Raw genomic sequence first — 14,003 nt, forward strand, 5'->3', positions numbered from 1 at the left:
GATGAGACTCAACAACAACAAAGAAAATAATCCAGTCAAAAAATGGGCAGAAGAGCTTAAAAGAAACTTCTCTGAAGAGGAAATGCAAATGGCCAACAGGCATATGAAAAAATGTTCAACATCACTTGTCATCAGGGAAATGCAAATCAAAACTACCATGAGATACCATCTTACACCAGTAAGAATGGCACATATTAAAAAAACTAGCAACAACAAATGTTGGCGAGGGTGTGGAGAAAAAGGAACTCTTCTGCACTGTTGGTGGGAGTGCAAACTGGTCCAACCACTGTGGAAAGCTGTATGGAGATTTCTGGACCTACTAAACATAGAGCTTCCATATGATCCAGCAATTCCACTCCTAGGTATTTACCCAAAGGACACAGAAACATCAATTCCAAAGAACACCTGCACCCCTATGTTTATAGCAGCACTGTTTACAATAGCTAAGCTTTGGAAACAACCCAAATGCCCAAAAATAGATGACTGGATCAAGAAGATGTGGTACATATATACCATGGAATATTACTCAGCATTCAAAAAGATAAACACATGCAATTTGCAGCAACATGGATGGCGCTGGAAGGGATCATGCTCAGCGAAATAAGCCAAAAAGAAAAAGAAAAATACCGGATGGTCTCACTCATAGCAGGAATCTAGAAAACTTAAATAAGGGACCAGGAAAATGAATAACTATAAGAAAGTGAAAATCAAAATCAACAAAAAACTATGAACCAGAGACACTTTTAGGGGGGCGGGGGTGGGAAAAAAAAAAAAGAAGAAGATGTGGTACATATATACCATGGAATATTACTCAGCATTCAAAAAAGATAAACACATGCAATTTGCAGCAACATGGATGGCGCTGGAAGGGATCATGCTCAGCGAAATAAGCCAGAAAGAAAAAGAAAAATACCGGATGGTCTCACTCATAGCAGGAATCTAGAAAACTTAAATAAGGGACCAGGAAATGAATAACTATAAGAAAGTGAAAATCAAAATCAACAAAAAAACTATGAACCAGAGATACTTTTGGGGGGCGGGGGGGGGGGGAGGGATTGGGGTCAAAATAAGGGGGTTGCAATTGTATGGGGAATATAAAAATAAAATTTATTATTAAAAAAAAAAAAAAAAACTTCCTCACCCCAGCCTCCAGTGGGATGATTCTAAGGCAAATCCCAAGTGGTTGTACAGAGGGCCCTCCAGAAGGTTTTATCCTCATTGTATGTAATGGTAATCCACTAACTAGCACACTTTGATTCACCTTTTGATACCTCATTATGATCACTTTCCCTACTTTCTTACTTGCACTTTCTGAAAATCAGCTTCCCAATAAAACCCCTATGCTCACTTAAAATAAATTAACCTGTGCTCAAAACAAGCCCAGGGTTTAATTTGGTGGAAACCCAAGTTAAGACAAGTACCATGTTTGACAGCACCACCAGTACAGTACCCAGTGGGGAGAAGGTAGTTTTCCCAACAAAAAAAAGTAAGTTGCTGTTACCAAAAGAAAAGAGAAAGGTGTTGGACAGAAAAATAAAAGCTTTCCACCTCACAGAGGGAGATCTTAGCTTTCTCTATACAGACATCCCACTTTAGAGTCATCACCCACAGCTTTGCCTGCCCAACAAAGTCAGTATGAATCAATTCCTTTTAAATCCTCCAGCCAAAGCTGAGACTCACAGGAAAGTCTGACACAGACATGCACAATGGGAAGCCCCCAGGGACCTGCAAATCAAGTGGCATTGCTGTTGTCATCAGCAATAAGTGGGAATGGATCTATCTGTCCCATCCTCCATGATGAGTAGACATCAGATTGCCCCTCATCACCAAGCAGCCCTCAGACCATTCTGCAGCATGATCTGGGAAACTGTCTAGGCTTGTGGCCCTCACTGATGCCCACTCAAAATCAGAAAATACACTTAAGAATTCATGACAATGTGAAAAGGGCCATAAAATCAAGACCCAAGAAATCAGACTCTGAAATCCTTAGGAATTTGTGGGAGTTGGTCTTGATTCCTGGCTGAATATACAATATGTGGAAGCTGAGGCTAATAGAAAGACTCCTAAAGAAGCCTCAGCCCTACTTATTCCAGGATGCCCATTACTTAGCTGGCTTATAGGTGGTCTATACTGTGAAGAAATGTTAACACACCAATGAGCATACAGATAGACCTGTAGACAAATAATATAAGTAATATGCATTTACTCAACAAATGTTCATTGAGTTATATTTTTGTTATAGTTATACTGATTTATTGCTTACATATGGGACAGGTGGGTTTTGCTGATATAAGCTGAGGTGGATGCAGGTATGTTGAATTTGCCTCTGTTTCTGGGATGAGTAGATTCCCAGGGCATCTGCACAAAGTAAGAATACAAACCCAACAACAAGTGCATTCCAAACCTCTGCCTATGTCCTGTCCACTAATATTCTGGTGGCCAGAGTAACAAGGTCAAGAGGCAGGAAAGTACGTTCCACCCACCATGAGACCACGACAAATGGACGATTAATAATATTACAAAGGAGTGGAGAACATAGGGCCAATAATTCAATCTATTCAACCTGAATAACATTAAAAGAGGCAGTTTTATAAAGACCAAAGGAAAGCTGTGATGGAATCAAACATAATTAACAGGAAGAAAGAAGAGTTCTGAAGGCATTAGAAAAACACAGATGATGTCTCCTCCTCAGAAAGATTTATCCTGACATGCCTCTCCTCATAGAAAGCAGCCCTGTCCTACCCCACCTCTAACACACCATGGTCTTCATTACATGTATAGTATCTAGATTTGTCTGTTCTGGTTTTCTACACTGACTACCTTATTTTCTGTACTCTTTAGTATAGTGGGGGGAGGTGGGGGGAGGGTTCATGTGCCTTTGTTCTGCCTTGCGCAGTGTCCCCAGTGCCTGAAACATGAGAGGTGCTCATGAATTAGTGGATGAATCAATGAATAAACTTGGAGATATTATAAAAGAGGATAAAGTGATAATAATGAAATAGAGGAATATAGAAAGAAAAAGCAAGAAAGGCCATAAGAAAAAAGTACGTAGCAAAATTCAGAGGGAAAAAAAAAAAGGTAGAGAAGAACCTCAGAAGGAAGTTGCACAGGGGAACAAAAGAGTTAAAACCTGCAACTGCTGTCCAGATGCTTGGTGCGAGGACAGGGTGTTGTAGGGGAATAAGTGCTTAACAAGGGTCTTGAGTCTCATTTGCATCCCTTTATCCATCAAAACCTGACCAGGAGGCATCAAGCTGGAAATTGCTACACGTATTGCATTCTTCCTCTGTGCTGAAACTATTACAACAATAGCTCTGAACTAGTCCTGAAGGAATAGAAAGGTCAAAAGACAATCTGTTTCTTGTAAATAAATAATAATAAATTACCATGTTTGCATATACTCAGGAATCCCACTGTGGCCTGGAATGCCACTCTGGATTAGAATCTCTTGGTGACAGCCAGGAACCTGGGTCCCTGAACGTCCCAACTGTTGACTAAACACCATCTCACATTTTAATTCTGGCAAATTACTGCATCTTCACTGTTTATTCTTTTTCTCCTTTTGAGACTTTTACTGGAATTCTAACTCTTAACTTTTTTCTCTTTTCCTCCAAAGATATACCCCTCCCAAATGCTTTCTGGGTGAGTTCATTGAATGGAAATTTCAATTCACTAATTTGTTCTTTAGCTATATTCATTCCACTGCCTAATCTACCACTGAAAATATATTTTTTATTTTGTACAACATATTTTTCATGTCCCAAATCTCCAAATGTTCTTCAAAACTTATTCCTATTTTTATGTTCCTAATATCTTTGCTTATTTCTGTCAGGATATTTTTTCTTATTTTAATTTTTAAAATTCTGTCTAATCCATTATTTCTGCTTCTTATGGCATAGGTTTTCTAATTTGGAGTTTTGTTCTTTTTTCCTTTGAATTCATATTCCTTTGGAACTATTAGATACTTTGGCTTTGATGAGTAAAGAGACAGGAATAGATGGGATTGGTGGCAAAATCCTTGATTCTAGTTTTTGTTCCTCCTGACATTTGGGTTATAGAGATCTTCTGATCAAAAGGCCCAGTGTAACAATTTCTCATAATCACTTCTTTTTATGCACCCCCATCTCCTGGGAGTAGACATGATTCTAAACTGCAGACAATGCTGCTCTTCACTGGCTATCACTTTGTTGAGATTGTCTAGGGGACATTCAGCTTACCCATGGGCCTGGTCATCAGGCACAACCCCACAGAACTCTGGCCCTGTCTTGTGTTATTCCAATTGCCTCAGATTAGGGCTGGGCTTAAATGCTATTTCCACCTGTCTGGCAATAGCAATAGAGATGCCTCTAGCATTCTCACCCTGCCTATCTGTCATCTGTGGTATCTGGACCTCTCTTCCTTGTGATAGGCAGTCAACCACCTCCTCCATTTCCAAATGATTTCCATAGTTTTAGTTAGGTTCTAGGATCCATGAGTCTCTCCCTTCCTTCTGCTGCATCTCCAAGATTAGATTCAGGAAGGAGTCAGAAGTCTTTATTCTTTATCTTAACTATGTTCTTCATGTGCACACACATACACTCAATAAGCAGAATATATTTGGGACTTCACATAAGCATATTTACAGGACAAATTTTCTTGAAATGCTACAACAATGGATAGGCACATGTTAAATTTTGATAGATATAGTTCAAGTGTCCTTCAAAACAATACACCAATTTGGGGCCTCCCTGGTGGCACAAGTGGTTGAGAGGCAATCTATGAAGCTATCTACGGCCACTGCAGCATGAGTTCAATCCCTGGCCAGGGAGCTACCCACACGGTGCAGCAGACCTCTCCTGACTCGCCCGCTGCTCCCCTCAGCAGTGTATTTCAGTCACTCTGCCTGTTCTGTTCCTGACTGTCTCTGGTGAATCCTCTCACCCCCCACACCTCATCTCTGGCCTGTACCCCAGTTCTTGTATGCATAAATAAATCTTTAAAAATATATATAACAATTTGAACTGTCAATCTCAGCACCAATTTCCCTGCAAAACTGTATACATGGGAAATTACCAAACATTTCAATGTTTACTACAAAATGCACAGACAAAAATGGCATTGTTCTTTCAATTTGTTATGTTTCAGTTAGGAGGAAGAGTGAATGTCTTTTCATATTCATATTGTAGTATTTTTTTTATAATAGGTAGAAAGAGGGTTTGACCTGAACATCTATCATTAAAGTGACTTATTAAATGGTTTGCGGAATATCCAAATTACATTTAAAAAGGAACAGTAATTAATAAATGCAAGGGGAAAACCTTAATCCAACTATAATTAAAGAAATGTGAATTAAAGCAATAAATATGATATTGCTATTTTTTAACCTCATATAATTGGCAAAGACACAAAAATTCAATAATTCTCATAGTTGGCAAAGTCCCAGGACTGCTATGGCAAGCACTTAATATATAATTCAAATAACCACTGATATATGACTTCTGATATGTACTTTTGGCCCAAATTTTGCTTTTCCTACTTTTTGATTTCTTAAGCAACTCTAAAGGTAGTATTAAAATGTCTTTCTACCACCCATTTTCTTACTTCCTCTGAACTTGACACTCACAGTCCCTTAACTCTGAATGAGAAAAAAGATAAGGGACAAAGAAACCAACTCTATTTCCAATTGCAATGTTTAGTGCTCCAAACATTTGACACACAGGAGACCATCCAGAGTTTTCATTGGGGCTCCCCCAGAGCAATATCTGAAGACTTTGGGGATGTCATTCCTGGAAGTAATGGGGTGGTGAGAATAAGACAGGGAAGGGACAACCATCATTGCAGAGAGAACAGTACTGAACTGGTTAATGCCGTGGGCAACTGGATCCACCCACTAGTGACCCTTTGGGAACAGTACAGCAGCACAAAGTTGTCCCTCTAATGGACAGCAGCCTCAGTAACTTTCATACCCTATCCATTGAGGTTTACTTCGGGTTTTTTAACTTCTCTACTCCTCTGGGAAAAAATAAACAGAGATATGATGAGTGGGGATATGAAGCAGATACTTGAATTATTATAGAATGTTGCCAGTGTCCATGAAACTGTCCTCCAGCACTGAGGCTAAAATTAGAGGTAGGTCAAGGTCATGGAGTGCACATAATACATCCCTTTGTCCTTATGCTGGCTCTTCTGTCTTGTGGCTGTCTTTGAGGGAAAGCCTGTTAGAGGCAAGTTCCCTTATATCTACTAAGGCTTTGCCTTTTCCAACATGGCTTTTCCTAAAGTCACTGAGAAAATCTTGGCTCACTTGAATAAAAATATAAATTTCTTCAATCAAGAGAAATATCTGTCCTTGTTTTACTTCCTAGAAACATTGCAGCTCTCTAAGATGTTTCTTCTCCCAATCCCAGGCCCTGATTCTGAGGGCACCAGTTGGAGTTCTGGGAAAATTATTGTACAAATAGATGACTAATATCTGCTAAAGCCACCTGTTAACTACAAAATAAAGTGCTGGATATCAGTTTAAAGACCTCTGATATCCATCCAAAGTCTTCCAATTGCTAAAACCTAGCTCCAAAAGCTGAAGTTGGCCTGGGGGGACCCCATCAATAACATCTATTCCCCACATCATCCTCTTTCACTCAAGTAGCAGTGCCTCTGTGAATTTTTAAGACTTCCCAATAAACCCTCCATGTGTTGGAAATTCAAGGACATCATTCCTGCTCTTTCTTCCCCACATGGACTCTACCAACATGAGGAAACGATGTAAGGAGCCAGAGAGGATCAAGAGCAGAATTTTATAAAGCTGAATCAGAGAACGTTACATGGCTCCCCTTACAAATCTGCATTTTGCGATCTTCATGATCCAAATTTACCCATCCAATTACAGGTTGAGAAGCTGAAGCAAGCAAAGAAGAGGTTGCCTACCCTGTTGTGTCTGGGGCAGAGAGGTCCAAGAGAGGTCGAAAAAGGGAAGGAAGGGGAGAAAGAGAGACAGAGGAAGACCAGAGAAAGAAAGGTGAAGTGTGTCTGCTAGTATGCACAAGTAGAAGATCAGCTAAGCCCTGCCCAAATGCATAAGCTTCCTCCCCACCTTTCAGAAATCAGAAGTATTAGCAGAACTCCCTTCTTAATGGGCCAAAGTGAGGAGTAGAGAAAACAGAGACTGTGCCTATTTACAATCTATTGCTATTAAATAATTTCCTGAGCTTGTCACAATTGGGATATCTCCTCCAGCTTCTAAAGGATACTAGCAATGTTCACTGGGTCTTCATACACAGAGAACATCTTTGTGGACTTTTGAAATGCCAATAATACCTGTGGGTTCCCCACTAATCTCTCCCCATTCCACTCAGAATTTATGGAAAATGATGCTGGTCCTCCTCTTAGGGAAACCCAGACCTACCTAGACACCTCTTGGCATCTGTCCTTGCCTTATCCTAACTCTAAGCTCTGAAGGCTGCCTCTGACAAATGATTATTTATTCTATGCCTATTGGGGTGAGGGGTGATTTGTCATGGCTTCCCAGCATACCTTCATGCCTTTGGGAAGCCTGACCATAAAAGTTGATTTTAACTATGTTTTGCAGGGGAAGTACCTATTTTTAGCAATTATCCTTGCAGTCACTGAAATAAAAGCTTCTGAAAATTAATGATTCTCACCAAGGTGTTGGCTTCTTTATATGCAGAGCTGAACTGCACAAGATTAAGGAAAAGTCAGACAGATGGTATTAAGGGAAGAGTAGTTTTTCCAAAAAGAGAATACAAAGAGGGCGAAGAGAGGTGGTGCAGGATGAAGGAAAGAGCTCTGGACATTGAGTTAGGAAATCAATGTCAAATCCTGTGTGACTGTGGGCAAAGCACTCCCCCTCTCTGATTCTCAATGTTGTTAATTTTAAAAGGAGAAATTATATACCAAGAAAAAATGAGGGTCTTAAAAATTGACCTCATAACTCCTCTCAAACAGAGAACTGACCTATCTCTTCATAAAAAAACATGCTTTAGTAGGCATTTTGGCTTACGAAGCAACACATTGTAAACTAAGCCAGGTTAGTCTGGGGTAAGAAAAAGACAACTAAACTTTTGAATAAGAAAAGAACAGGAATTTAACATGGTCAACTAATGAAGATAGGAGAGAAATTCAAAAAAAGAGAAGAAATTTCAAGTAAGGTTGGTAAATGACATTAGAAAATAAGAGACAACCAATAAAACATGAGCAGAGATGTTTGCCACTTCCAGAATGAAGTACTGAAAACATATACCCAATTCTCTTCCATCCTCAGCAGTGAGAAGACCTCATATTCCCTTTAGAACCTACCAGAAGGCAGAGCACCATTAGCCCGGGCTCCTGAGTAACCACATGGAGCTGAGTCTTCCCCAATGTTCACAGCAGCAATAAAGGCTAGGTTAAGGCACTGAGACAAGTAAGTTGCTCATTATGGCAATCAATCTAATTTCTCTGGGTCTTCTTTCCTATTTCTAGCAAAAGTCCCCTAAGATCCTCCAGAATAATTGGGGCTTCCACTGTATATGGGATTGAAATTAGTGCTGGTTCCACTCTATACTCTTCACTCTGCTGTATGCCCAGAGAGGGTAACAGAGTCCACAGATGCAGTCACCAGGTTTTCCTCCACCCTCCGCCTATTGGATGGGAGCTGCTAACAGGAGGTGACATCTAGGACTCAGGTGGTGGGAGGAGAGAGCCAAGTGAGGTATTTATTCCTGGCCCCGACCTGTGTTCTGGTTTGGCCACCTTCCACTGCCTCTCTAATACTGCTTCTCCCTTCCTACCCTTACCCCTCATGCGTAAGAGCAGTAAGGACTCCCCAGGCTATTCCTGGGTGCTTGACAAACTTCAGTTGGCTCCTTAATCCTTCTTACACCTTTATAAAAAGGGGATGTCTTCCTTTTCTGCTAGAACTCTGATGTTCACAAAGATAACACCAACTTCATTTAAATTTCTCTGTGAAACTATGGTGCCAAAGGCCTTAGGAACACCCAGGCAGCTGACATCTGGAATACAAATAATTACTTCAAAATATTGTTATGAACAGGCCCGGAATATAGGAATTATGCTACACATATGGATCTGAATCTGAAAGAAATAAAACTTTTGTTTCAATGAGACATCCCAGCACTTCACATCTGTCCATTTTACACTTACTTTGAAGGAGCTGACTGTCTTGAGTTGAATTAGGCCATAAATCAAGGGTACTGAGGCACATTTTGAAAGAACTATCTTGTGGATTTCTTCTTGGCTCTAAAATAAGCTGAGGTTGAAGGGAATTTGATGTTACTCTAAACTCCTCAGTATGTTCTTTTTACTTCCCTTAGAAGGCCTCCAAAATGGAGAGGGAGATATCTGCGAAGGCCCTTCCCTCCCTGCAGAAACCTCATATTAAAGCACAGAGAATCACAGGATGTAGGAATCTAATCCTTCTTTTCTTCCCTCACTTCTGTCCCTTTGTCAGCATAAGTGAGATACCCAGACCTGTTTGATAAGATAAAAGCAGACTTGAGGAGCTAATCATTATCAAGTTAACGCAAGAAGTGATGCCAAATATTGACAGAAAGACTCAAGTCCACAGGAAATGGGAAACTGATGTTAGTGGGTGACAATGAGATATGTCAGGACACATAGCAACTCCAGAGGCACCATTCAAATAGAATACAATGTGAGTGGTGCCCCCTGGAGCCGGGCAGTGCAGCGCAGTGTTCCTTTGTCCAGAGACCAGAGGCCAGCTCAGCAGAGATGACCCTGTGCAGCTCTTTGGAAAACCCTTGTGGCTACCCCCTCGCCTCTCACCGCCATCCCCTTGTTTGATTTTAGAGGCATGGCCTTCTAGGCCAGGCTTGTGATGGGTTGGATTCTCCTGCAACATGGGGAATCCTAAGAGAAGCTGCCACACATTCAGATGGGCCATCTTGCCAGGGCACTTTGGCAGAATTTGCTCAAACTTGAGGCTCCCAATGTGGCCAGAGAAAGCAAAAGATTAGAAACTCTTCTCCTTATTGAGATAAGTGACTTTGTGATAGAATTTACCAACATATAATCTGATGTCTAGAATAACTCAGAGTTCTCTTTAGATGCAGGACTCAGACTGTTAACTGGCGATTAAAATCAAGAGATAAAATAATTTAAATTCTAAAAGTAACTTAATATTAATCCTAAGAGCCCAGGGGCTTTGGTCCCAGGTGCACAGCCCACAATTAGAGTCATACAAGTGTTTCTTATTCTTATCTCCATCATACACAAGCACACTCATGTAATCAAAATGAAACTCATCATTTCCTTTAAAACACACAAACACACTGTGTTACTAATCTTTTAAGTAACACCACCATTTTCCCAAGGACCAAAATCAGTCTCTTAAGACCTCTCTCTCCTCTTGTCCCCCACAACTGGTTACCAATATAGCTAATTCTGACTTAGAGACCTCTTTTGCCTATCCCTTCTACTCTGTAGTCCTCAGCTCAGACCCTGAATTGGAAAACAGAAGTAACTTCAGAATTCATAGCCCTATTTTCAGCCCCATCCTATGTCCTCATCCCCAGTTTCTTCACACTGCTGCCAAGATGATCTCCCTAAATCACAGATCTAACTTTGCACGTGCATGCACATGAGGGAGGTTAAGCTAGATGCTGCTATATAACAAATTCCAAACTTTGGGGTCTTAACACAATAAATAACACAATTTATTTCTCATTTATAATAGCCCACTGTGAGTTGGATGGCTCTTCCCTGCTGCTCCCCTATGTTTATCTATGTACAGCTATTCTATCTGCAGCTCAAGGCCAGGTGGACTACAGCTTGACCTCATGAGGTGTAATCAAACTTTGATCTCCAGGCCTTGATAATCTTAAAGAAATCAGTTCATATGAATTAGCACTAGCAAATTTTACCATATTAGAAATTTTTTTTTTAAGATTTTATTTTATTTATACAAGAGCTAGGGTACAGTGCGGATGTGTGGGAGGGTGAGAGGATTCACCACAGACAGAGCAGGGAACAGAACAGGCAGACTGACAAAGTTCAGATTCAATGCTATTCCAATAAAAATTTCAATGAGGGCCTCCCTGGTGGCGCAGTGGTTGAGCACTGGGTTGTGAACTGCCCACAGCCTCTGCACACCTCTGCACACCCTGGCCGCCGGCAAGGGTCTCACATGGCGTGCCGACCTCTCCTGCCACCTGCTGCTCCCCTTTGCAGTGTACTTCGGTCCTTCTGCCTGTTCAGCTCCTCACTCTGGCTCTGGTGAATTCTATCACCTTCCCACGCTTCTGACTGTACCCAGTGCTTGTGTAAATAAATAAATCTTTAAAAAAAATTTCAATGACATTCTTCAAAGAAATAGAACAAATATTGATGAAATTCATATGGAGCCACCAAAAACCCTGAATAGCCAAAGCTCTCTTGAAAAAAAAAGAAGGAAATGGAGGTATCACAATCCCAGATTTCATTTTTTTTATTTTTTTAAGATTTATTTATTTTTATACAAGAGCTGGGGTACAGGCCAGAGGCGCGGGAGAGTGAGAGGATTCACCAGAGACAGAGAGAGGAGCAGAACATGCAGACAACCAAAATATACTGCAGAGGGGAGCAGCAGGTGCAACAGGAGAGATCTGCCACACCATGTGAGAATCTCCCTGGCTGGCCAGGAATTGAACCCGCACTGCAGAGGCTGCAGACAGCTTCACAGTGCTGCACTTAACCCACTGTACCACCAGGCAGGCCCCAGATTTCAAACTATACCACAAAGCCATAATAATCAAAACTGCATGGTTTTGGAACAAGAACAGACACACAGACCAATGGAACTGATAGAAAATCCAGAAATAAACCCACAGATTTATGGTCAACTAATCTTTGACAAAGGAGCAAAGAATATGCAATGGAGCAAAGAATATTTGTTCAATAAATGGTGCAGGGAAAACCGGGTCATTACATGCAAAAGAATGAAGCTTGACTACTACCACACACCATGCACAAAAAACAACTCAAAATGGATTAAAGAACTAGACATAAGGGGCCTCCCCGGTTGCACAGCGGGTTGAGCACCACGCGGTGAAGCTGTCCACAGCCTCTGCAGTACCAGTTCCATCTCTGCCAGCTGGCGAGAATCTCACATGGTGTGGCAGACCTTTCCTGTCATGCCCACTGCTCCCCTCAGCAGTGTATTTCTGCCATCTGCCTGTTCTGCTCCCCGCTCTGTCTCTGGTGAATCCTCTCGCCCTTCTGTGACTCTGGCCTGTATCCCAGCTCTTGCATAAAAATAAATAAATCTTAAAAAAAAAAAAAGAACTAGACATAAGACCTGAAACCATAAAATATATAGAAGGAAATACAGGCAAAACACTACATGACATGCACCTCAAAAACATCAACCAAAGCAGTGATAGTGAAGACAAAGATAAACAGCTGGACTACATCAAATTAAAGAGATTCTGTACAGCAAAAGAAACAATAACCAAAACAAAGAGAAACCGCACCAAGTGGGAGAAAATTTTTGCACACAACACTAATGATAAAGGACTGATCATAAAAATCTACAAAGAGCTGATGAGACTCAACAAAAACAAAGTAAATAATCCAGTCAAAAAAAGGGCAGAAGAGCAAAAAAGAAACTTCTCGAGAGGAAATGCAAATGGCCAACAGGCATATGAAAAAATGTTCAACATCACTTATCATCAAGGAAATGCAAATCAAAACTACAATGAGATACCATCTTACACCAGTGAGAATGGCACATAATAAAAAAAAAAAACTAGCAACAACAAATGTTGGCAAGGATGTGGAGAAAAAGGAACTCTCCTGAACTGCTGGTGGGAGTGCAAACTGGTCCAACCACTATGGAAAACTGTGTGGAGATTCCTCAACCTGTTAAAGATAGAGCTTCCATATGATCCAGCAATTCCACTCCTAGGTATTTACCCAAAGGACACAGAAATATTAATTACAAAGGGCACCTGCACCCCTATGTTTCTAGCAGCACTATTTACAATAGCTAAGCTATGGAAACAACCCAAATGCCCAAAGATAGATGACTGGATCAAGAAGATGTGGTATATATACACAATGGAATATTACTCAGCAATCAAAAAAGATAAACTCATGCAATTTGCAGCAACATGGATGGAGCTGGAAGGGATCATGTTCAGTGAAATAAGCCAGAGGGAAAAAGAAAAATACTGGATGGTTTCACTCATAGCAGGAATTTAGAAAATAGGAAAAAGACTAATTATAATAAAGAAAAAATCAAAATCAACAAGCAACTCTAAACCAGAGACACACTGGGGGGGGGGGAAGGAGGGGGGACTAGGGTCATAATAAGGGGGGTGGGACTTGTATGGGGAATATAATCAAAATGAAAATGCATACATTGTGCAAAAATGACAAATGATGTAAGAATTATATAAAGTAAAAATTTTTTAAAAAAGAAACTATACCAAAACTTGACAAGTGTTTATTGTCTTAGAAGTTATTTGCAATGTAGAATATGAAAATCTAACAATGAACTATTTTTATGCTGCTACATTAAAATGCACTGATCAATCATATAGTTTGATGGATATTTTACCTGCATGATTTTGCACATCATGCTTTGGTCATTTGGATAATGTTGGCTCACTGAGTTATTCAGGTCTTCTAAATGTTGACGCATTTCATTAGACAACATTTAAAAATCACATCAACTAATATCACCAATTTCATCAGAAATGTCTTTAAGAATTGGAAAGCTGTCAAGCTCAAACTGGCATATACAAGTTTTTCAACTCTAATTTTCTCCCAGAAGATGAACTTTATTATCTGCAACAAACACTGTCAGTTGCTTTCCTTAAAGTGATAGCCCCTTTCATTCAGTCTCAAGAAATTTCCACCCATATTGTTATACCCATAATCTAATTAACCATACTTCGTCAGTCAGTTGTTCTTTCAAGAAAAGATAGTGCTACATTTTAATAGCAGGCCAAATATCAAAAATAAGTATATTTTCCAAAACAAAAGGAATGGCATTGCCTTACATTTTA

At 40.3% G+C, this 14,003-nt stretch overlaps 1 long non-coding RNA gene across 3 annotated transcripts in view; it reads right to left on the minus strand.

Moving 5' to 3' along the window:
- The window catches only part of LOC119240185 (uncharacterized), a 266,551-nt gene that overhangs the window by 207,233 nt on the left and 45,315 nt on the right, over positions 1 to 14,003 (minus strand). The gene's annotated exons all lie outside the window — the stretch shown is intronic.

The sequence above is a fragment of the Talpa occidentalis genome, unplaced genomic scaffold (assembly GCF_014898055.3).
Source record: "Talpa occidentalis isolate TD23 unplaced genomic scaffold, MPIMG_talOcc4v2.1 talOcc4.12, whole genome shotgun sequence".
NCBI classification, from domain to species: domain Eukaryota; kingdom Metazoa; phylum Chordata; class Mammalia; order Eulipotyphla; family Talpidae; genus Talpa; species Talpa occidentalis.